General features: G+C 36.6%; 1 pseudogene across 1 annotated transcript; it reads left to right on the top strand.

Annotated features, from left to right (window-relative positions):
• Window positions 1-6251: 6251 nt before the first annotated feature.
• On the top strand, window positions 6252-26078 carry LOC306884276 (E3 ubiquitin-protein ligase TRIM9-like; annotated as a pseudogene). Its single transcript has 9 exons — window positions 6252-7187; window positions 12561-12656; window positions 12757-12879; window positions 15722-15832; window positions 16925-17354; window positions 20041-20179; window positions 22025-22328; window positions 24322-24484; window positions 24713-26078. The product of its transcript is annotated as an E3 ubiquitin-protein ligase TRIM9-like (transcript).
• Window positions 26079-26452: the final 374 nt, after the last annotated feature.

Here is a 26452-nt window from a genome sequence, read left to right as displayed (position 1 = left end):
AAAATGATATAAATAATTTTTACACCATATTTAAAAAATATAATAATTATTTAATGATGGATTTTCATATGTGACCCTGAACCACAAAACCAGTCTTAAGTCACTGGTGTATATTTGTAGCAATAGCCAAAAATACATTGTATGGGGTCAAAATTATAGATTTTTATTTTATGCTAAAAATCATTAGGATATTAAGTAAAGATCATGTTCCATGAAGATATTTTGTAAATTTCCTACAGTAAATATATAAAAACTTAATTTTTGATTAGTAATATGCATTGCTAAGAACTTCATCTGGACAACTTTAAAGGCGATTTTCTCAATACTTAGATTATTTGCACCCTCAGATTCCAGATTTTCAAATAGTTGTATCTCGACCAAATATTATCCCAACAAACCATACATCAATAGAAAGCTTATTTATTCAGCTTTAAGATTATGTTTAAATCTCAATTTCGAAAAATTTACACTTAAGATTGGTTTTGTGGTCCAGGGTCACATATCTAATACATATCTAAAAATATCACATATCTCACATATCTAAAAAAAATATATATATATACCTGGGTCTGAGATTGATAAAATATTACATTTTCAAAAAAAAAAAAAAAAAAAATAGAACACTTTGGCTAATGTTCTGACAAATTCTGAAAAACATTAATAAAATATTTGCTCAAGGTTATCTGGTCTTTAATGTTGTTAAATATGTTAGAGAGAGCATAAACAATACAAAACAAAAACAATAATTGGTTCCATAATGTAACACGAATGTTAGCAACAAATTTTGTTGCTAGTTATTTTTATAGAAAGTAATATGTTAAGTTATCTTTGTGTTACTTTTTAAATCTGGGCTGGGCTTGCTTGTTTGGTTTTAATATAAGTTCTATTTTTGGTAAATGTAAAAAGCCCTTTCACACCAAAAGTGAAATAAATACACCTCAAGGAAATATAAATTCATGTCTGTACAGTAGAGAGCGCAGCTCAAACAAACCTTTCAGTTGTGCTACCATTCTGGATTGCATGAAGAATAGGACGAAGGATAAGAAAGTTCAATTCTGTTCTGCAATAAAAAAAGATACACATATGTTATGTTTATCTAAAGTCACTTCTCCTTATTAGTATGGTTGAATTGGATAATCAAAGGTCAGCTGAAAAGACATTGGTTAATAAATAGGATTAAATACATAAGGGATATTTGTGTTATTTACTTGCAGGTTTGTATCATATTATGAGTTTGCATTTCATTGTTTTAATTCATTTTGAGGAATACTGATTCTATTTCTAGTAAATGCATGGTCACATTTAGTCTAGAACTAATCCTAATGTTTACAGTGCAACAACTCTGCAGTGGGACAGGAGAACTGTCAGCCAACAATTGTGAAAACAATGATACTTATTTGAAAAAAAAGCTCTTCTAAATCAAAAAGTAACGCGCTCCTATTTAGCCTAGGCCTACTTGAAAAAGTAATCTGATTACGTAACTCATAATGCATTATTATTATTATATTACCCCTAACCCTGGTTAGCAAAATGTTCTTAAAACCTGTTTAGCTGCGCAGAAAAAATGTCAAAGGAATTATTTTTTTTAATGTAATTAAAAGAGTCTCTGTCCATCTCTCTTAATATCCTAACATTCCATCCGGTTATCACCATGTACAGAGTGTTACGCAGTGACAGTTCTCACTGACGTCTGTGCACACACACATACACACACACACACACACACACGACAGGATGCACGTGGGAGGAGAGAAAACGCCGGAGACAGCATGAATAGGAGTAGGTGGATAGAGAAATCTACTTACCCCTCTATTTTTCATCCTCTCCCTCTCATCCTCAATCTGAAACTGGCTTTTACCTGTTATGCAAGGGGCTGCCTACTCTAAGCATCATAGAAAGAGCAGGTTCATTTTCAGACCTACCAAAAATAAATTCCGTTCTGTGAACTACTGCCACACACATATGCTATAAATCATTTGCATACTCATAAAAACGCTATTATAGATGCGGGTTGTCTTCATTAGATTGCATTACAGCTTTTATATAACTGTGGATGATGAACAGCTTGTGCACACAGACAGAAGAAAAAAATGAACTTAACACTAAATCCACACACAGCGTAGTCTGATTGATTCCTATTTGATGCAAAATCTCTGCAGCCAGGATGTCGACTGAGTAATCTAGGGACTGAATCCAAGCCAATTTATAGTCCAAATTTTGCGCTCCTTCTCCTTCTGCCTGGAGATTTTAGGTTTCGAAAATCTTTCAAAAGATTCAGCATCACCTCCTTCAGCAAGAGCAGCTCCAGATGGACAGACTGAAGCTGAGAGCCAGAGAGAGCAGTTGCAGAGCTGTTGTAGGTTTACTGTGCAGCTGCGAGGACAATTTAGAGATCAGTAGCTTGAGGAAAAGCACAGTTTGGTCAGGGGTCAATAGAGGTTGTTGTTGTTTTTTTGTATAGGCCTTTAATGTAGTACAAGTTTATTCGAGAATTAAATATATAAGCATTTTCTCAACAAATAATTAATATAACCAATGTCAAATTATTCAAGATTTTTATTCATCTCATACACAATTATAGTATCATTGAGTATGTGTATAACCAGCAGTGAAATGTAAGTCAGGTCCGCTCCATGGACAGTGCAATATGGAGTACAATTATATAGAATACAAACACAAAGAATATACAGAAATATAAAACAAATGAAGTAAAAAAAAGAAAAAAGAATAAAATACAAAGTAAAATAAAAATATAAGCAGGAATGCAAACAGGTTGTACAGGGTATTTACATAGCAGCAACACGAATCGTAGAAAATTATGAATAACTTACTGATTATTAGTGATTATTAAATGGAGTCATGTTGATGTTATAAGACCGAGTTTGAGTTTAGGAGCCTGACGGCCTGGGGGAAGAAGCTCCTCCTAAGTCTCTCAGTTTTTGCCATCATGCTACAGAAGCGCTTACCAGATGGCAGCAAAATGAAGAGATGGTTACCAGAGTGATTAGAGTCCTTGATGATTTTGACAGCTCTGCTTTTGCAGCGTTTGAGGTAGATGTCCTGGAGAGAGGGGAGAGCAGACCCTGAGATGCGTTCAGCTAAGCGCACAAGTCTCTGTAGTGCTTTGCAGTCCTGATTGGAGTTGTTTCCATACCACACTGAGATGCACTGAGTCAATACACGTTCTATGGTCCCGGATAGAAAGCTTTCAGGATTGCTGGTGAGACCCTGAATTTCCTCAGCTATTGCAGATGGTACAGTCTTTGCCTGGCTTTCTTAACTTGTGTTTGAACGTGTGTAGTCCAAGTCAGGTCCTCGGAGATGTTTACACCGAGGTACTTGAAGCTGCTCACCATCTCCACAGGGGTCCCACACTCTTAGAAAAAAAGGTTCTTTGGGGTTCTGTATAAAACCTTTTAGGGGTTCCAAATATGTAGCGCCTGATAGAACCTTTTAAGGTTCTGAACCTTTTCTTCTAAGAGTGCACTGATCATAAGAGGAGTGTTGGGCCGCTGCAGTCTCTTCCTGAAGTCCACAATCAGCTCTTTAGTTTTGCTCACATTCAGAGAGACAGTTGTCCTGGCACCATGATGTAAGTCTCTCTACCTCATCCAAGTATGCGGTCTCATCATTGTTGGAAATGAGGCCCAAAGACAGTATCATCAGCAAATTTGATAATAGAAGTGGAGCTGTGAGAGGACAGGCAGTCGTGTGTGTAGAGAGAGTAAAGCAGGGCTCAGGACAGAGCCCTGTGGGGCTCCTACGTTCAGGGTGATGGAGTTGGAGGTGAACTGGCCTACTTTCACCACTTGAGGTCTGCCGGTGAGGAAGTCTTGAATCCAGTCGCAGAGTGAAGAGTTTAGGCCGAGGCCAATGCTAGCTTGATGGGGACTATAGTATTGAAAGCTGAGCTATAGTCAATGAATAGCAGCCTTACATAGTTCCCATTGTTGCTGTCAATGTGAGTGAGGGAAGAGTGCAGGACGTGAGAGATGGCATCGTCAGTAGATCTATTTGGGCGATAGGCAAACTGAAGAGGGTCCAAGGTAACAAGGATGGAGGAGCAAATGTGGCTCTTTACAAGTCTCTCAAAAACCTTCATGACTATTGATATGAGGGCAACTGGACGGTAGTCATTCAGGCAAGAGGGTTTATTGTTCTGATGACATATTTTTTAAAGTAGGTGGGAACCACAGAGGTAGCAAGGGACTCATTAAAGATTGAAGTAAACAAACCAGCAAGCTGATCAGCGCAGGACCTCAGAACACGGCCAGTAATTCCATCAGGTCCGGCTGCTTTCCTGACGTTCACTCTCTTTAGGGCCCTCCGAACCTCGTCCTCCGGCATGGTGATTACATGATTATCGCTGCTCAGCCTGCTTCTTCCTGATGTGCTGATCGGCAGAGTCAGAGAAGGTGTTTTACGGCCAGCAATGGATCTACTCTCACCTCTGTGGAGGATTTGTTTCCAAAGGCACAGATGGTCCTCAGTCCCTGCCACATGCGTCAAGAGTCATTGAGCTGAAAATGAGACTCAATTCTCTCCCTGTATCGGAGTTTGGAAAGAAGAATCAAGTGATTTCATTAATAAACGTTAACTGAAATAAAAGGAAATATAAATTGTTCAGCTAGTTACCAAGGTAACATTTCTAATTTTCATTTGGTTTAACTTGATATACTAAAATAACTAAAACTAAAGAAACTAAAATGAATAAATAAAAACTATATTTAAAAATGACAAAACGCACAACAAAATGACTAAAACTTTCAAAATATTAACAAAAAGTATGAGAGTTTGATGTGGTTTTAGATAATATATTAAAGCAATAATACATGTGTGTGCATTGCAGGCATGTTGGTTGCATTGTGTTCTATACTTCAGTTGGCTTTGCACATAGTTTATAATCGTTCCATTGACATTAATTCTCTCATAATTTTGTTGGATTCATTTGTGTTCAAGAAGGTCAAGATCTAAGCATCTCCTTGAAGATTGTCATGCAAATATGGCTGACTCTCTGCTCTGAGAACCTCAATAACTACTGGCCCCAGTTTAGAGCCTGCTCTGTGACCCAATTACTGTCATAAGAATAAAAATGATTAAGCAATTAATTTCACCCCCACCAAGTCTCTCTCACACAGATACTCACGAGAGTGGCACACAGACAAAATTCACATGGCACTCAATCACAGGCCTTCTAACACGCACACACACTCTACAACAACCTCAATACACCCACACACACACTCTCCTGCACTCCTCTGCTAGCACTCACGTTTCAGATGCTCACACGTGTCTAAAAACACATGACACAATACAACACAGAGGTCAAAAAATTGGTCAAATCAATAGCAGCTGACAAACATCATCCAGATTATTCTAAAACACAGTATTACCTTCCTGTCAGTGATCTTGAGAAAGTCTTATAAGCAAAATGAAACATCAATATCATCATTATGTAGGCTACAGCTGTTAAACTGTCACAGTTTTACAGTGCCTTTGAGGGCACAGAGAACAATCAAAATTATTTTTTAAAGAAAACATCACAGTTATTGTGATTTATTTGTGACGTGTAAATCAATAATAATTCGATAAATAAGTATAGCAGGCCTATCTTTCAGTTACCATAAAATGTTGCCTGAAAATAAATTGCTTCTGCGTTGGGAGGTGAAAATAGCAACAACTGCTTACTAAGTGTCTAAAAAAAACATTGTATATAAATTATATCTATACACACTTTAAAATACATAGCTATTCAACGTTTTCAAACAAGGTTGAACAGATATTTTTTGTTGAAAGATAACCATAGCCAACAACTACTGGCTCACCTATATATCGACAAAACAATTTCTCTTTTGTATTATTTTGATCTATTTGCTTTCTTTTTGGTTACCGTGGAAATTCTGCCTGGAGCAATTATCACCACTTAGCAATTAGGAGAGAACATTTCAGCTTTAGCTCCGACATTTCTTGCTGTCAAACACAAGAGCTGAAGAGTGACTTGTGATGTAGCCTACATAAACACACCTTATCCGGTGTTGGTTGGGAAAATCAGGCGCGCTTTTAGAGCAGGTGCACAAACAACAAGCACTTCTGCCATACTTTGCATCGTTAGTTTGATTGGATTCCTGGAGCTCTTCGCGTAAACTGACAGCTATTTTATGCAGTAGCTGTTGGAGCTCGTGCACCAGTACTGGAGTCGGCCTACGCCCACCGAATTTATACCGCCCCCTCCTCTATCCTCCGGTGCATAGGACGGAGAGCGCGAAGGAGACGCGTACGTGAAGAGTTGCCATCGGAGGGAATATTCCGTTTTCGTTTACAGGAAGCCTCCGTGTCGCCAACACAAGATGGATGAGATGGAAGAGGAGTTAAAATGCCCGGTGTGCGGCTCGTTTTTCCGCGAGCCGATCATCCTGCCGTGCACGCATAATATCTGCCTGGCCTGCGCTAGAAACATCCTGGTGCAGACGCCCGACGCCGAATCCCCGCAGAGCAGCCGCGCGTCAGGCTCCGGCGTCTCCGATTATGATTACTTGGACCTGGATAAGATGAGTCTGTACAGCGAAGCGGACAGCGGATACGGCTCTTACGGCGGGTTCGTGAGCGCACCGACCACCCCGTGCCAGAAGTCCCCAAACGGGGTGCGCGTTTTCCCCCCTACCGTGCCTCCACCGCCCCAGGCGCAACACCACCTGCTGCCTCACTCCGGCGTCCTGCCGCCTGTCCCGCGGAACTCCTGCCTCACCTGCCCGCAGTGCCACCGCAGTCTGACGCTGGACGACCGGGGGCTCCGGGGCTTCCCCAAGAACCGTGTGCTGGAGGGGGTTGTGGACCGATACCAGCAGAGCAAAGCGGCCGCGCTCAAGTGTCAGCTGTGCGAGAAGAGCCCCCGCGAGGCGACGGTCATGTGCGAACAGTGCGACGTGTTCTACTGCGATCCGTGCCGCCTGCGGTGCCATCCGCCCCGGGGTCCGCTGGCCAAACACCGGCTCGTGCCCCCGGCGCAAGGCAGAATCAGCCGCCGCGTGAGCCCCCGGAAGATCTCCACATGCACCGAGCACGAGCTGGAGAACCTGAGTATGTACTGCGTCCAGTGTAAGACCCCCGTGTGCTACCAATGTCTGGAGGACGGCAAACACTCCACTCATGAGGTCAAAGCGCTGGGGGCCATGTGGAAGCTCCACAAGGTGGGGAAACTGGTTGAGATTGTTGTTTAGTATTAAAAAATTCACTGATGACTAAAAAAGCATCTTAACAGCAGCCTGGTCTAACAGAAGGACAACCTGGTCTGGATGTCTCCCAGTCTGGGTAAATTGGTCTTCAGTTGGTTTAGCTGGTCAGCAACATGGTCTGCTACACACTTAAATATAAAGGTTACAAAAGTAGGCTTTCAGAGTGATGCCATAGAAGAATTATTGTTGATTTCCCAAAGAATCTTTGAGTGAACAGTTTTTAAAGAACCATTATTTTCTTGTGTAAAGAACATTGTAAAGAATATTTTTCCCTTTTGTGGGAAAGATTCCATGGATGTTAAACCTTATTCATGGAACCATCAATGCCAATAAAGAACCTTCATTTTTAAGATGCAGCCTGACCGGCTCAAAAGTGCTCTAAACCATTTTAAAACCAGCTCAAATCTCCTTTTTTCAGTGGGCTGAGCACTCTGGTTTTAGAATAAAATGTCTAGTGCAGTAAGACTTGTCACTGTGACGGGTGAGATACCACCGGTCTAATTAAAACACAGCGCACGACACAACCAGCCATGATTCAGGCCAAATGAAAAACACTTGCGCACCAGCTCTCCAGCTTAGATTCAACAGAAAAACCCCAAAGTAATTCAAATCCAGGTATTCAAGACAAACCATCTGATGGAAAATATGTTTGTGTGGATTTTGAGGCATCTGTAATCATAACTGCAGTGCACATTCTGTGCTGTTTTAAAGTGATGGAGGATAAATGCTCCTGTGATGTTGTGTTATTTTCCAAATATCTGTTTATGGGAACTCAACCGTACAGGATGCTCGTGTTAACTGTGTGTGTCTGGATTCCTCAGGGAACATGTAAAACTGCAGTGGCCATGGCCTGTTGTTGTAGCAACATGATACAGTGAGGCAGTGAGCTGATTTACTGTGTCTGTCTGTGGAAGAGAAAGACTGTATCCATAGGAGAGGTGAAGAATGAAGAAAGAGTCCCCCCTCTCTCTCCTAGTCCTAACATGCATGCATTATGTGAGTTAATAAATTGTGAGTTAATTTAGCAGTGAACACAGCAAGACTGTTTTGTTTATTCAGAAACCATAAAGACGAGCAATCAACAAAGAGGAAGATGGTGGATCAATAAGTACATGGTTTAACACGGCTCACACAGGTTGTGCCTTAGAAAAAATGTTGGCATGAGACCACTAGTAATGCTTCGATATGTGATATGATAGGATGATAATTATTGTTATGGCTGATAAGTGATAAATAGGCAATGTTAAAAAAATACATACTAAAAACTAAAGCCAGTCTTTTTAAGTGCTACAAGTGAATTAATACACCATGACGATAATATGAAAATGGATATTTTGAGATTTGCTACAGATTATAAAGTGTTATTAAATTATAGTTTTTTTAAAAAGATTAATTTTATGAGTGATGCTGATCTTTTGAGCTTATCTTCATCAAAGAATCCTGAAATTATCAATGTGTAAAGCAGTTCTGCTGCTTAATATTTTTGTATTAATATTTAATATTTTACAAAAATATTATGCAGCACAACTATTGTTAACATTGATAATAATAAGAAATCTTTCTAAAGCACCAAATCAGCATATTAGAATAATTTCTGAAGGATCATGTGACACTGAAGACTTTGAATTGTAATAATATTTCACAATATTACTGTTTTTACTGTATTTTTAATCAAATAAATGCAGCCTTCGTGAGCATATAAAAAATGTATTTCAAAAATATTACAGACCCCAAACTTTTGAACAGTTGTGTATATCTAATTTTGACTGATACATTACTATAAATTTTCAGTCTGTTAATTAGAAATTCAATAAAATAATTAAAAACATTACATTTCAGGCATTTGATTGCATTTTATTTGGCAGTTTGGCTTGACCTCTGATATATGGTACTAACATTCGCCCCTCAGTCACCTTTGAATTATGTGAGGAGACATTTCCATGTGCAGACAGATGTAAGAGCAGAAAAAGTTACCTGACACTATAGGAAACCATTCCTATTCAATGTCCACCCCCATATTTCAAGCACTGCATTACTCTATGTGTTGAGCTATGTGTTCATTTTGTGTGTTCAGTTACATTACTCTCTGTTCAGTGCTCCGTGTCTGATGTTGTGGCTGCATAATATCAGTTTGAACTGGGACAGCAGCAGTATCACGGCAGACCCAAATACGGCTTCCCCCTTTTAGCACCTGGGACACACACACACACACACACACACACACACACACACACAGAGAGAGATCACATCTTGGATCAGTGTCCTCTGCTATGGTCCCATATGTAGCTGTTTCACTGAACACTGGCGAGCTGGCCTCATATCAGAGGAAAATGGCCTCTTTCCGCACTGCAGACACTTGCTCGTCATTCACTAAACAGATTGTAGTTTTGCTGTAGCCTCAGGGCACCATATGCTTCTCTTTTTCTTTATTTCTCCATCTATCTTTCCGTGCACAGTAACTTACACAGCAAGCAGGAAATGGGGACTGTCATGTGTTGATGCTCTGAAAAATCTTTTTACTTGAAGGGAGTATATTACTGCTTTTTACAACAGTGCCATAATATAATATTTTTATTGGTAAAATAGTAGTCCACAGATATGGCCAATGCCTATATCTAGAGTCCTGGGTGTCAGATATAATGTTGCCATATATAGAATATTTTGTATTTTTTAACATTTCACATATTTTGCATGATTATTTTACAGAGTTTACTAACAGTTCACTAAATTATAAATAGAAATTGTTTATCGTCCAGTGAAAAGACTGTTGTTCGATTTTGGAACTGGTTTATTACTAGCGCAAAGCACAGAATGATTTCCATGATGAGTCTGGAATGATTTACATCTTTTTTCTCAAAGTCTGCAATTTTCGTGCCGCTAGTGCACCACCAAATGGAAATATGAAAAAATGTTTTCCAAACATGTTTTCTAAATATTCTTGTTGCCCCTGCTGCCCACCCCCGTCTTCTATTGCATGACCAAACTAGTAGTGCGTAGTGTTTAAATTAATGCAGTGATATGTTGGGCTCTATATGTGGTATTCTAGTCAGTGTGTAACATTGTGATATGAGACTAACTCTTTTAAAGGGATAGTTCACCCAAAAATGAAAATTGTGTCATCATTTACTCACCCTCAAGAAGTTCCAAACCTCCATGAATTTCTTTGTTCTGCCAAACACAAAGGAAGATATTTCGAAGAAAGTTTGTAACCAGGCTGTTTTGGGGCACCGTTGACTTGAAAAAAAATACTATGGAAGTCAATGTTGCCCCAGAACTGCTCTGTTTCCCACATTCTTCAGAATATCTTCCTTTGTGTTCAGCAGAACAAAGACATTCATACAGGTTTGGAGCTACTTGAGGGTGAGTAAATGATGACGCAATTTTCATTTTTGGGTGAACTATCCCTTTAAGGTAAGAAAACTCTTGTGATACATTGGCAAGACTAAGGAAAGACCGCACAGGTGAATGCAGTAAATTTCAAATAGATTTCACCGGACTTGATTAATCACAGTACGTTAGGACAATTGTTTTGTTGTACATTTTGTGAAATGTTATGTTTAAAAACAAATGAGGCATTATCTAATTAAATATGCATTTATTTGCATACACTTTCCAGAATGGAAATCTGAACATTGGATGAAGCAAGGTTCAAAATTCTTATATTTATTTTAGACATACTGGAAGCACAATAGCCCAAAATCTCAAAATTGAGCAGTGCAAGAAAAGACAAGGTTTCTGCCTGTGGTGTCTTTCCCTAATTATTTAACTAATGGGTTTGTAGCAACTGGGCTCTTATTACAGAACCAACTGAACTTCAGAATCCTGTCTTATCTGTTTACTAACAATGGTGATTTCAGCTCTCAATTAGGCCAAATGCTTAAGATACGATGTTTCTGTAACACTGCACCTGGCGGGTTCTCATCGTAGGACTGTAGAATGTCTAGTATGTTAGTATGCATTGCTTTAGTGTGCAGTGCTTTAATGTGCTGGGCTTTAGTGTGTGAGGCTGTCATATGGCTCTAGCATGTAACGTTCTAGAGCGTAGTGCTGTAGTGTATATGGCTGTGATGTAGTATGTAGGCCATAGAATAAAATTTGGAGCACTGTGCTTCATTCCTTGTTCTCTCATTTTTGTTCCTCGTTTGAGAACAGACCACAAATGAAAGTGGAGGTCTCTTGGTGGATGGTTGTCATAGCAATGTGAGAACATTTATAATGGGACATTTTTCCCACTCTAAAGCAACATCCTTTCTCTGTGCCTGACGCACACACATACGCACGTTCACTCCTCTTCCTATTCTCTCACCCACTCTTTAAATGACAGATTTAATGACTAACCTCTCACAAATTATGTCACTTCCTCGCTCAACTCAACTTTCTAGCATAAACACATATCATGCACATCACTGATTCCTTGTTGCAGCAGATTCAACTGAATGTTAAACTGTGTTAAAAAAATGTATTATAGTAAAGATAAAAAATTATTAAATGTCGTTTTAATAAAATATTGGGTCTCTTTATGGTCTTAAATGTAATAAAGCACCATTTATAAATAAAATGCTGAGAAAAAGAAGTCAACATATAATGTTCAAAAGTTTGGGGACAGTAAGATGTTTTTTCTTTTTTTTTTAAGAATTACTTATTCAGCTAAAATGCATTCAATGCATTCATCAGTTGATCGAAAGTAAAGACAATGTTACAAAAAAGTCAAATTAATGTCAAAAGTTTAAAAAATGCTAGGCCTGTTCTTTTAAACTTTATATTCATCAATAAAATCCTGAAAAAAGTATCATGGTTTCCACAAAAATATTAAGTGGAATAATTATTTTTAACACTGAAAATAATAAGAAATGTTTCTTGAGCAACAAATCAGCATTTTTTATTGTTACTGGAGTAATGGCTGCTGAAAATTCAGATTTGTCATCACAGGAATAAATTACATTTTAAAATGTATTAAGTTATTTTAAATAACCTCAAACTTCTGAATAGAAGTGTATTGTACTAAAACAAAAAAGCATACAACTGAACCTTTTATTATTATTAATATTATTATTATTATTTATTTATTTTTTTACAGAAAGTTCACTCACAAAATGAATTTGAAAATATTACAGATGAAACAGAAATGGTTTATTTTCCAAATGTCAAGGCTGTTGTTAGAATTTTGGAACTGGATTATCCAAAAAGCATTAGAAAGGCCCACACATAACCTAAATCCATGCATTACTAAAACTTTAGTAAAATTAGGTTAGTAAAGTTCAATTACTCTTTATATATAGTTCCTATATCTTCTCACATCTCTCTCTCCTTCTGTCTTTATGTTTCCAGGGACAGCTCTCTCAAGCACTGAATGTTCTGTCTGATCGGGCCACAGAGGCCAAAGAGTTCCTGGTGCAGCTCAGAAATATGGTACAACACATACAGGTACAACAGTGACACACTAACACTTATGCACTCTTACACACACCTGTGCAGTGCTGTATCAACTCTTACTATCTAATTCTTTCCTCACCTTGTGTTTCAGGAGAATGGAGTTGAATTCGAGGCATGTTTGGTCGCCCAGTGTGATGCTCTGATTGAAGCTCTCAACCGCAGGAAAGCTCAGCTTCTCAGCAGAGTAACCAAAGAGCATGAACACAAACTTTCAGTAAGCACAGCCATACAAAACATCCCCAACCCAATGGAAGTTTGTCTCTAAGATAAATACAGTATGCTGTTTGTTTTATATAAATGTGACAAGAGTTGTACACTGTAATAAAAAACATGTGGAAAAATGGAAAAGAAACTAGTCATATTCTCCCAGGATATTTTCTGTTAAATTTATGGAAATTTCCTTTAATCCTAAAACACAATATGTAATTCAGAATACAGGTAAAATGCCTGTGAAATATCAATACAGAAAATTCCTATATATTATTGAGCCATATTTTAGAGTGAAGTGACAAACTATTGGGCAGCAGGGGCACATATGCTTTATCATTAGGCCTAACAAGATGGTTAAAAGCATAAACTAATTATCCAGCCTGCTGTTTCTAGATGCATGTGAGTCACTGAAGGGATTAAATGTTCCTCAGCATGCATGTCTAACGTTCACTTCTCAGTTATTGGGCCTCATTCCTTATTTTTAGGAGCTCATTAATAAAAAACAAAAGCAGAATGACAGCTTTCTGTACTCTTTTAGAGGTAAAGGAATGGTTGGAAAAAATGGATCTGGTGTTAATTACCCAAATCACACAAATTGATTTGATTTATTAATTGGAGGTTTAGCGACTGCTGTGATGAATGAATTAGATTAACACGTAGTTTTTTTATTGCAGTTTTTGCAAGTTGCATTTTCCAGTAGCTTTGTAGGAATAGAACTATGGTCAGATACACTGAAAGCACATGAAGTCCACCCAAAAATGTTATTTCATACCTGTAAAACTTAGTTTCTTCCGCGGAACGCAAAAGAAGATATTTTGAAGAATGTTTGTAAGTAAACAGTTTTGGTTCCCATTGACTTCCATTGTATGAACAAAAAATAAATAAGTCAATAGGAACAAAAATGTTTTGTTCTTCAAACAAAAAAAAAAACAAAAAAAGTCTGAGAGGTAGGCTATGGAATAACATGAGGGTAAAAGATGACAGAATTTAGTTTAGTGTTTAGTTTATTAACTAATATTCATGAAAATCTCCACACATTTTTGTATTAGGGCAACAGATGACTGGGCACTGCGGATATTTTCTATTTCCCCATTAAAAATGAATTAAATCTCTTTTCTGCCAAAGTTGGATTCAGAATAGTTTCATGCTTAAGGCAGCAGGGCTAATCAGCAGCCATTGTTGGTGTGTCAAAACAGCCTGTTTCTAGCCCAAGCTTCTATGCTTTATGAAAAGGTTTTCTATCATGGGTTAAATGCAGCTTAATGGTTAAAAATCTGGGCTATTAACACAGAGATATTAGGTTTAACCTCGAGTCATTGTGTCCTTGACTAAGACTCTGAATCCCAGGCTGCTCTAGTGAGACTGCATCTATAGTTAGTGTGCTGCAATTCTCTTTAGTTGAAATGCAGCTGCATGTGAAATAATGTAAAATCAGTGTGCTTTAAAACAGTCTCAAGCATTCTTGTCAGTTCTAACTCTAGTCACTTATAATGCGCTGACATGACCCTGAATTTGTCGTCCAGTGGGTAGTTGTAAAATGACGTGTTCGGATTAAAATGTATGCAAATGTAAAATTTGAGTTGTATATTTGAGGTGCTTTTATTGCTTATAATTTCAGTTAAATTTTCTATAATCCTTAATCCACCCCACCCTTTTTTCTAATTATCCAATTGACAAAAGCATTTTTAAAAAACTTAAAAAAAAAAGAATCACAAACAAGCTGGAGTGATGACATTAACTCAACTCATGTGCAGTAGATTTCTCTTTCTGTCTGAAAAAATAGAGTAAAATTGTATCATTTTGATAGACATTTTAAGATAAATTAAAAAAACTAGTTTACCCAAAAATAAAAAAATTGCTGAAAATGTACCCACCCTTATGCCATACAAGTTATAGATGAGTTTGTTTTGTCATTGGATCAGATTTGGATAAATTCCAGTCTATACGTTAACACTGTGTATTTTTAAGAAACCAATCCATCATTAAGGCATTTTAAATGTAAACGGTTGCTTCTGGCCAAAATATATAATAATCTGTAATACGTAATCCATAATGATGCTTCCTCCAGTGAAGTGGTATTATTCAGTTATAGTTTTTAGTTTGATTTAATTGTGGTCTACTTTTACAGTAAGTCAGTTAGTGGTACTGTTACTTTTGGCATATATAAATGTTTCTTACATTGAAAGATGACACATATATTTGTCTGTAAATTATGAAGGGAAATATACTGTTAAAATTGCCCAGGTCTTCCCTGCTGTTAGTAGTATGTGAGTTTTATTTTTTTATTTTTTTATTTTTTTGCTGGCATCTTATATTGGCATATTCTCCCTTCTTGTCTCCATGGTGCCACATGCCTGTTCCCATGGTTACAAAGATGTTGGGGTTCTAGTTTTGACCAGAGGCTCTGTGAGATGAGACTGCATTTCTTCAGTTCTGTCTGGTTCTCTCTCATACTGTTTGGATTTGAATGGCTCTCGTGTGAAGTTTTTTATGTTTGAATCATTCAATGTGGTTACATGCTCTCTGAGACAGTCTACAGCTTTGGAGGACGTGTGTGTCTGTGTGTGTACTTGTTGTGCGTCATGTAAAAGAGATGTAGCGGCTAGGTTTAAGTAGAAGTTGGAGAGGCACACACTGACACATACGTTCATCCATTGAAATATGCAGTCATGAAGTGCAAATGGATTTTAAAATGTTTTTTGTAAAAGGTCAGGGATGTGTTTGCTGCTCAGAGAGGATACAGACTATTGGTCCTGCAGTTGCCTAGCAACCCAGCCACAGCAAAGCTATCTTGAATTCATTCTCTTTCTCTTTCTTTCTGCCTCTTTATCTCCTTTTTGTCTCAGGTGGTTCGTGATCAGATATCCCACTGCACGGTGAAGCTGAGGCAGACCACAGGACTAATGGAATACTGTCTGGAAGTTATCAAAGAAAATGACCCCAGCGGCTTCCTGCAGGTCCTTGACCCTTTTAATATCACACTAATGAACCTCATCTGCTGACATGGGCCGGAAAGTTAGGATGTTTATACACTAGAGAAAGACCAAACTTTTAATGGATGGGAATGCATGAGATCCATTTTAAGGGTGTACCAAGATCCAAATCAAGTTTAATGTAAAGCAAATTGGATTTCCAAAGACTGGACCGCTTCTCTGAAATTCTCATCAGTCAGTGGAATCCTTCATCAGAGTGTTTTTCTCAACATTTGACCTGCTCTAAAATACTACATTGGTTAGATATTAGGAATGAAACATATGTATTGGTACCTTTTTTTTCTTTTTTTTCTGTATTGGCCAGTTTGTGCATGCTCATTTCATCAGTTTTTTTATTTTATTTGTATTACCTTTTATTTGGATAGCACTTATTTAAGTTAATTTTAAAAAATGCTAATAAATGAAAAATCTCAAAAAATTCTAATTTTGTGATGCCAAACTTAACTTGTAGCATTTTAAAAGCATTTTTTATTTATACATAATAATGTTCTATTTTACAAATAAACAGTTAAATAATTATTAAAATTAAATGATACAATTATTATTAAAATAATTATTTATATATTTAGAAAAAAATAATTTTATTATTAAAATAATAGTCATCAGCCATTATTTCATACTCTATAGTTTGGTGATGTCTCACTTGCATATTTCTAAAAGTATTTTGATTTTAATTTATAGTGTCTAATTTTTTATTTATGTTTTTAAATAGTTTTATTTTTTACATATTATATATATATATATATATATATATATATATATATATATATATACACACAAATGGAAAACTGCCTAGAAATGACTTGTAAATGAGTGGAAAGGGCTGGAAATGTATTCATTAAAATGTGTGTGAACTTTTCCTCAAATACAAGGACTCCTGCTTAATGACACTTTGCCTTCCAAAACTTTTCCGATCACAAAATGTTTCTTGCTCCAAGGATTCTTATTAAATTAACAGAAGGTCATACATTTACATAATGGCAACACTTGACTTAATGCTGTGTAATATATTCTGAATCACAGTCTGTGTGTGTGTGTGTGTGTGTGTGTGTGTAGATCTCAGATGCTCTGATCAGACGGGTCCATATGACGGAGAATCAGTGGGGGAAGGGCTCTCTGACCCCTCGCATGAGCAGTGACTTTGACCTGACGCTGGACAGCGGACCCCTGCTACAGACCATACACCAGTTAGACTTCGTCCAGATGAAGGGTGAGTCTGTGTGTGTGTGATTGGGCGTTTCAATTTTTTGCATGGCTTTCCTTAATGACACAGTAAGACAGAACACTGGACCCAAAATAACCCTGTCCATCTTTGTTTGTGGCTTTGTGTGTGTGTTTAGTTCCAGCTGCTCCTATTCTTCAGTTAGAGGAGTGCTGTACTCAAACCAACAGTGCGACTCTGTCGTGGAAACAGCCGCCTCTCTCCACCATTGCTGTGGACGGCTACATTTTAGAACTGGATGATGGGAATGGAGGCCAGTTCAGAGTGAGTGACACATACAGTACACACAGTGAACCCTTTTATGCTATTGCATTCTCTAGAATATATATGCATTACTGATTTATTTTTTTTAATGTTTGAAAAACATGAAAAGTCTCTTATGCTCACTAAGACTGCATTTATTTAAACAAGAAAATACAGTAAAAATTTTAAATATTATTACAATTTAAAATAACTGTTTTCTGTTTGAATATATTTTAAAATAAAATATAATTCCTGTGCTGCAAAGCTGAATTTTCAGCAGCCATTACTCCAGTCACATGAACCTTCAGAAATCATTTTAATGTGCTGATTTGGTTCTCAAATAAATGCAGCCTTGGTGAGCATCACAGTCTTCTTTCGAAAATATTCATCTTAATTTAAAAATCTTAATTATTCTGCTGCTCAAAATCATCTTTCAGCCATTCTGAAGTCGCTATATATCGCAATTAAGATGAATGGGAATTATCAGATTCTTTTTTTATCAGATATCAGACAGTTCTGAGTTTGAGTGAGCATGTTGCTTCTGGATGCACTCCAAAAACATTTCTAAGCTGAATGCAAAAAAAAGTGTGGTGCTAGAAAAGCTTGATATTTCATAAATCGGAGCTAAATTGAACGGCCGGCATTTTAACTCCACATTTATTTTCAGTATGGAACTAAAGCTGTGAAATATCATGTGTGGAAATACACAGCATTGATTAAATTTATGATAAAAGTACTGCATCATACACCAGTACAAATATTCTAGCTTCATCGCAGCACCAAGCAAAATTGCAATAATAATGACTATTTCAAGCAAATGGAATCCTACAGAGATCGTACGTTATTATTTTTTTTGTCTAGTATTATTTTTCTTTCTCGAAGCAGCCAACACTACATGTCATGATGATTCTGCTCAGCTGACTCAATGATCTGTTCAATGATCTGTTTGCTCTAAAGGAAGAAAAATTTGAGTAAACATTGTTCATGCATATACGCATGGACGTACACACTCATCCGATGTCACTGTGCATTGTATTATTAAAGTGATATTGTTGAGCATGGATTTGTCATTTGGCTGTGAGCAGTCAGAATGCGTGAGGTACGAGGGACACGCATGTATTTCCATTAGATCAGGCCAAGTCCACAAACATGGTGTCTCATCTCACATTTGCTGTAAAATGCCGGAGTCTAAAGATGATTCACGCCTTTCACTGCAGAAGTCTATTTATATACTAGAGGACCACTGCACCCACAAACACACGCTTATAGGATCACACATGCATGCACACACACACACACACACACACACACACACACAAACATTGTCACTCATTGTTTACACTTGTAATCACGAATGGCCCCTTGTGATTTAATTTCATGTGATTTTACATACACCAGCACATAACAGTTTTTAAAAGAGGTTTCTTATGCTCATCAAGGCTGCATTTATTTGATTAAAAATGCAGAAAAAACTGTAATATATTATTACAATCTAAAATAAATGTTTTCTATTTAAATATATTTTAAAATGTAATTTATTCCTGTGATGAATTTCTCCAGTCTTCAGTGTCTCATGATCTTTCAGAAATCATTCTAATATACTGATTTGCTGCTCTAGAAATATTTCTTATCATTATCAATGTTGAAAACAGTTATGCTGCTTAATATTTTTGTGTGATGCATTTTTTTCAGGTTTCTTTCATGAATAGGAAGTTCAAAAGAACAGCATGTGCTGTGTTTGAAACAGAGCTTTTGTAACAACACACAGCAAAAATCTATACTATCACTTTTGATCAATTTAATGCCTTGCTAAATAAACATTCCCCCCCCCCCCCCCCCCCAAAATAAATAAATAATTGTTTTGGGTGTTCTGATCACAAAGTAAATCATCTGAAATTAAAGACACTTAAACCATATATAGCCACACATGCACACACACACACTCACATGTACACATTCCCATTGTAATACACTCTCTCAGACACACACATTGTAACCTACACATTGACACACACACACACACTCAACTATCCTCTAAACAGGCCAAGCTCTTATTTTAGAAAGCCAGGTTCATGTGTTCTCATATTTGCTCCATTTTTGGGTCGATTTTTAGCAACAGTATCACATTGTGTTTTTCCGAAGATATTCATCGGCATATAGAAAATTTGCATACTATGCAAGGTGTGTCTACTATACTGCAGAAACAGAGTACATTAGCATACTACATACTAATATTTCTGTATACAAATTGTCCAAGTGCCTTGGAATACCAAGGCTGAATTTGATTGTGTATACTAATCTTACTAGAGTAAGAGTAGTATGGTAGTACATTATTCCGATTTTAGCCATGGACTTATTTGTTTGTCATAATGCCATTTACACAGAGCACTGTGTGCTGGATACTACAGTATATCCCGCAAAGCAGTGTGCTCAGTCTGGCCATCCGTTTCAAGTGTGACCAATAAACCCAAAGTAAAAATGTTTTTTTAAACATTATGTTTTTTCAGTCAATATTTGATTAGACTGCCAAATGTTTACACATTTTAACACAAAATTGTGTGAAACATGTATACTGGTTCATGTTTTCCGTTAAAAAATAGTATGCAGTATATAATGTGCAGTGTACAGTAAGCAGTACCCTAAATATTTATAACAAACATAGATTGTTAACCATGTGTGTTTACTAACTGAAGTGTGTATTCTGCAGGAAGTGTACGTTGGTACAGAGATGATCTGCACTGTGGATGGTCTGCACTTCAACAGCACTTATAAATGTCGTGTTAAAGCGTTTAACTCCAGTGGAGTCGGCCAGTACAGCAAAACGCTTGTCATGCAGACATCAGAGAGTAAGAGATGTTATCTCACTGTTGCACACACACACACACACACACACTTACTATTGAATGCTGTCACTCTTAATGTACAGGGAAGCTTGAGCATGTCAGTGCAAAATAATACAGCAGATTTTTATCAGTAATGTCAATATAGTGTGCAGTTTCCACAAATAGGATATACTTTGGTGTCTTTTTTAAGGAATTAAAATTAAACTAGTTTCTAACATTTATGTATCACTCTTAAACATTGTTCAAAAATCATTAACTTTATCTTTTTAGATTTTATACTTTCAGATTGTATAGATGTTGGGGATTTATTCTTTAATGTTTATGTTAAAAGGTTAGTATCAAAAATGATACATCAGGCTTTTGAGGAAACTTTATTAGAATAACTCTCAATCATTGCTGTATTGCAAGCTATCAGAATTTCATCTGACCTTTTTTCCATATAAATATCAGCAGCTGCACCTCATTTTTAAATGTTCAGTTAAAAATACTATAGTAATTTATAGTGTTTTTGAACCATACTATAGTAAAGTACTTGAATTAATTTGTTGTGGTAAATCTATAGCTGCTGTGGTAATATAGCAACTATAGTAATATAAACAAATTACTTTACCCAATACTGTAGTTTTCTACAACTATAGGATATATTATACTACAATATACTACAGTTTACTAGTAAAAACTAAAGTATACCTCAGTATTTATTACAGTTTATCAGTTCACTCTAGTTAATACTACAGTATGCTGTAGCATTCATTAACAAAGTGTTACATTATAATACACTTTACTATATTTTATTTAGTATTTACTATAAATTACTATAGTATTTTTTCATGTGGGTAAAATTTAATAAAATAAAACTGATTAATAAATTGTGGTGTTTTTTTCCCTCTTGAGTTTAAGCTCCATATTCTCCTGTATCATACTATTTGAGCCACATGAGCCTGATGTATCAAATATGATACTTAACACAAAACATTTTTTTTCATTATTATATTAAAATATTCTTACATTTCAAAAATGAGATTTTTCTCACTATTTTCTCAGATGTCAGACTTTATAGCTTAATGTAAATTATACATGTTGCATTGTTGAAAAATCATAATTTAAAGTAAATAGAAAATCAGTCGGGTCTTACAATATTTTTTTTTTATTTTTTTTTGAACTGCTGAAATTTGAGCATTTACCATTGATCATTTAATGTAAAAAAAAAAAAAAAGAATTTCAAGCTCTTTTTGTACCCTATTCATGGAAAGTGCCAGTGACGTCACACTGAAAGTCTGCTGTGGAGGTCTTTATGAACACCATTGTATGTCTAATTGTGTGTTACTAATATAAATGAATATCATTGTGCTGTTAACTGTACTAACGCTCTATATTAGTTTATCACTTGTAAGCGCTGAATAAGTCCAGCTTCCCTGATCTGCTGCTTTCCTTCCTCTCTTTCAGTACCCAATTCTGTTACTTTCTTTTTTTTCTCTCCTTCCACCCCTCTGCATTTTCTGTCCTCTGCATTTCTCTGCCTTTTCCACGTTTCTTTATCTCTCCAACCTTCTCTCGCTCTTTTCCCCTCTTTCTCTTGATTTCAGTGAGTCTTCCTTCATATGGTTGTAAAACTCTGGCAGCAGGTATGAATGCCTGAACATCATCATTATGTTAACCTCATATACCCTTTCTTGTCTGCTTGTATGTTTGTTTGTGTGTGTGTATGAGAATGAGAGATTGGTTGTGTGTTTGCAAGTTTGATTTGCAGTGTCTCTGTGTTCTCATCTGGACTTTTATTCTTATTGTAAATCAAAGCTCAGCCAGCCTTCGTGACCATATGTGTGTATGTGTGTGTTGTTTCTGCAGTTGCCTGGTTCACCTTTGACCCTGCATCAGCCCACCCTGACATCATCCTGTCCAACGACAACCTCACAGTGACGTGTAACAGTTACGACGACCGTGTCGTAATGGGCAACACAGGGTTCTCTCGTGGCGTGCACTACTGGGAGATGACCATCGATCGCTATGACAACCACCCTGACCCTGCGTTTGGAGTCGCCCGGGCTGATGTCATGAAGGACGTGATGCTGGGGAAGGATGATAAAGCCTGGGCCATGTATGTGGACAACAACCGCTCCTGGTTCATGCATAACAACTCACACACCAACCGGTATGAATTCATTTGTCTATGTGTGCGTGTTTGTTTTGCAACTTCTCGATTAAATGATTATCGTGACAATCTTACACAATTAAATTTCTATACATCATGTTATTAATTTTTCAAAAGCACTGCCAATTAAAGACCATTGCTCACAGTTTTTAGCAAAATCTACAAGCTCATGCACTGAAAAACTGCTGTAGAAACAATTTTAACTCTGAAATTGCTAATACATTTCAGAGTTACAAAGAAACAGCAAGTAACTGAATTAGATGTGAAATTTAAGTAGAATAACCGTAGTAGTATTTTATAATAAATCATACTCCAATAATTTTTATTTACAACTTTAAAAAAAATTCAGTGTAGAACTTTTAAAAAAAATGCATTATTATATTATATTACATTACATATTACAAAATATTCACTACAGAGCTTATAGATCTGTATATTATATTATATTATAAAATTATTGAAATAAATTCTAAAGCCTGATAAAGTACCTTATCACAAATGTTCACAGTTGCTCTTGGTTACAAAGTGAATGCTATACATATCTTAGATGAAGCTATGAATGAAGCGAATTTTAATAATTAAATGTATATCCTCTATGTCATTGTAATAGTCACATAATGACTCATAAACTACCTTTAAAATATATTTGTGAAATTTCAACAAAATGCATTGCCAATGTTGTGATAAGATGCCAACATCGAAGAATCCAGCAAACATGATTTTCTGTCAAAATACACCCAGTGACATTTCAAAAGTAAAGCATTTCTCTGGAGATTGCAAATACAACACAATTGCTACCGTTTCATAAATCACACCATCAGCTGGCAATATAGAAATAACACCTTCACCCACGCATTCACAGTGAGCAATATGCTTTATTGTTTTCATTCTTTTTGTCTTTCATACTCTCCCACCTTCAGTGTCTTTACCTGTGCATAGATGGTGTGGTAGAATCTGCTATCAGATCTGAACATTATTTCTAAGGTGCCATAGGTGTGGATTAACACGCAAAAATGGCCCTACTATCTGAGGGATATCACTGAAATAGGTGTCCTGAGAAATCCCTTAGGCTCTGTGAACAGCAAAAATATCACAAATGCTCTCCGCTTGTTAATTAAAGGGATACTCCACCCCAAAATGCTAATTTTGTCATTAATCACTTACCCTCATGTCATTCCAAACCCATAAAACCTTTGTTCGTTCGTTATACTTTTCTGTGCCTTGACAGTGTTATTTACTTGGCAGTCAATGGGACAGCCACAAGCCTCCCGGTTTTCATCCAAAATATCTTAAATTGTGTTCCGAACAAAGCTTTTACGACAGGGCTGTCCAAACTCGGTCCTGGAGGACCGGTGTCCTGCAGAGTTTAGCTCCAACCCTAATTAAACACACCTGAAGCAGCTAATCAAGCTCTTACTAAGCATACTAGAATCTTCCATGCAGGTGTGTTGAGGCAAGTTGGAACCAACCTCTGCAGGACACCGGCCCTCCAATTGAGTTTGGACAGCCCTGTTTTACGGGTTTGGAACGACATGGGTGTAAGTGATTAATGACAAAAATTGCATTTTGGGGTGGAGTATCCCTTTAATGTGCATGTTTACATTTGCTGACATATGGTTGGCTGTCATTTTGGGGGAGGGGCAGTGTTCTAGACAGAATACATGTGATAGAAAGATGGGTCTGGAAGTTCATTTGTGGCGGAAATTAGCAAAACTACAGCGTGTACAAGTGAATGAAAAACCTAATGCATTACTGCCACCTGATGCTGGTTTATAATATTCACATGCAGAGGAAAGTTCAAGGCTAACAACAGGCTATAATATACTTACAGGAACTGTTCACACAACACACAAATGTTAAATAAAAAAATGATAGTTTTGTATTTTATATGTGTTTATTGAGTCAAACATGAGCATCTATTATAGGTCTTGCACTCTATTTGGTCAGTGCATCATCTTTCATGTATTCTCTCTTTCTTTTCTCCCTCTCTCAGTACGGACGGAGGAATAAGTAAAGGAGCGACTGTGGGTGTGCTGCTGGATTTCTCTCGTGGGATTCTGTTGTTTTTGATAAATGATGAGCAACAGGGACCCGTTGCCTTCAACACACTGGAGGGCATGTACTACCCGGCCATCAGCCTCAACCGCAATGTTCAGGTAACATTCATTTTATTAATTCACTGCGAGCATTTTAGTACACCTCAGCATACTTTTAAAGGGAGTAATACAAAAAATATGTGTGAAATCTAATGTAATGAGATCTGTGTGGACTGTGTGATGATATAACACACTTCCTTCTTTCTGCTTTCAAAAAGTTATATATATACTAATATACACCAAAAGGCTTTTATGAAGGATAATTTTTGTGTATATTTCTTTTCATAGGTGACTCTTCATTCTGGGCTGCCTATTCCTGATTTTTATACACCTGGAGAATCTGAAGCTGGAGGCTCAGTCTGCTGAAGAGTCATGTACATACGTACACACACGCACAGACAAGTGCACATGGATTCAGCTGTGAGTACTTGCCGGGGGAAATGCTGCTGACAGTCATTAATATGTTTTAACAAGGTCTGAGAGTTCTGAAATGTAAACGGACCTGATATATGTGAGGGTTAGGGTTAACTTAACCCTAACCTTTACTCTGACCCTGATGTATGTGAGGTAAATTGATATTGAAATTCTTGAATCATTTTCTTCTCTCTTTCTTACACTTTTTTTCTAGATATGATTATTATTATCGATGTTGTCATTGTTGTTTTTATGGAAAAGGTGCTCATGGATGTGAACTCCCAGATTACTGGATATTAACAGATGTCTGTCTGTTGCTTCATGATAAAATCCTCTGTGTGAAGTTAAGCTTAGACATAAGTTACTGATGTGTTAGACCTTAGACGATGCATTTTACATTACATAGAAATGTTCTGTTGAATATAAAGGTGATTTTAACTGCAGATGGGGACAGAAACTAGAGTAAAATATCTAATATTACAGCCTCCTCATGCATATTACGCCTTAGTTAATGTTATATATCCTAAACCCTACCCTGAAACTACACAGTGGATGAGCGAACATACAATTTGGATGTATTAGACAATGCCAGAATGAGCTGAATGTGTGTCAGTGAGGAGGTAATGGCTTTCTGTTTGTTTAACAGAATAGAAAACACTAATTGGGACAAATACACACACACACACACACACACAGGCATTTTCACAGCCTTGCGTAACGTATCTGGAGAGATGAGAATGAATAAAGTTTTTGTTTCTCTCTCTCTGTTTTATTTCTCCTTTGCTGCCTCGAATCCGCACAAGCTAAACGCAAATGCTAAATAACTGGTGCTGCTTATGTTCAATGTTAAAAAATATTGCAATATTAAAGAATAGAGCTGCAAATGCAAAAGAGAAAAACTTTAAACAAGACAGCATACATTGTAGCTGCTTGAAGCATTGGCTATTAGTTTACCATAAAGGATGTACTTTTGCATTAAGAAAACTATTTAAAATCCCACTGGTGGGGTTAAAATATGGGGCAGGTGCTGTACTTTATCTGTTTGTTGAGCAGATGGTTTATGCTCAACAAACAATTGAATGTTTGGGTGCAGTGAGGGAAAATTTCACCCATTGTAAATTGTATTTTTTCATAAATTAATCCCAATATAAGAAATGTATTATTATTATTATTACTATTGTGTCTGAATTGTTGTAATCTGTAAAGTTCTATGCTCATTAAACTGGATTAGGTGCAATATAAAACTGTCTTCTGTCATTTCCCTTCCAAAATAATTTGTGCAAATTTGCAAATCTTTTTTATTGCTGTTTACGTTTTCAATCTTTGTAGTGGTTTATATAATTTAAATAATTGAATTATTACTTTACAGTTACAATATTATTAAGAAGCAATAATAATTTAACTATTTTTCAAAAATCTTAGGTCTGAGAGACATTTTTGACTGAAGCCCTATAAAAACATCAAAATGAATTTTAATTAAAAAACTGGAAACATGTTCATCATAGAAGATGTGTATTCAAGTGACTGTGTTAGCTGTATGTGTTTTTAATGTCAAGTCATTGATTCATATACTGTATGTTTACCATGGTTAAAAAAAATTCAATAACTCCAATG

This window comes from Barbus barbus, assembly GCF_936440315.1.
Source record: "Barbus barbus genome assembly, chromosome: 18".
Taxonomy (NCBI): domain Eukaryota; kingdom Metazoa; phylum Chordata; class Actinopteri; order Cypriniformes; family Cyprinidae; genus Barbus; species Barbus barbus.
The sequence above is the reverse complement of the archived record's forward strand: the minus strand, read 5'-3'. Positions and strand labels throughout refer to the sequence as shown.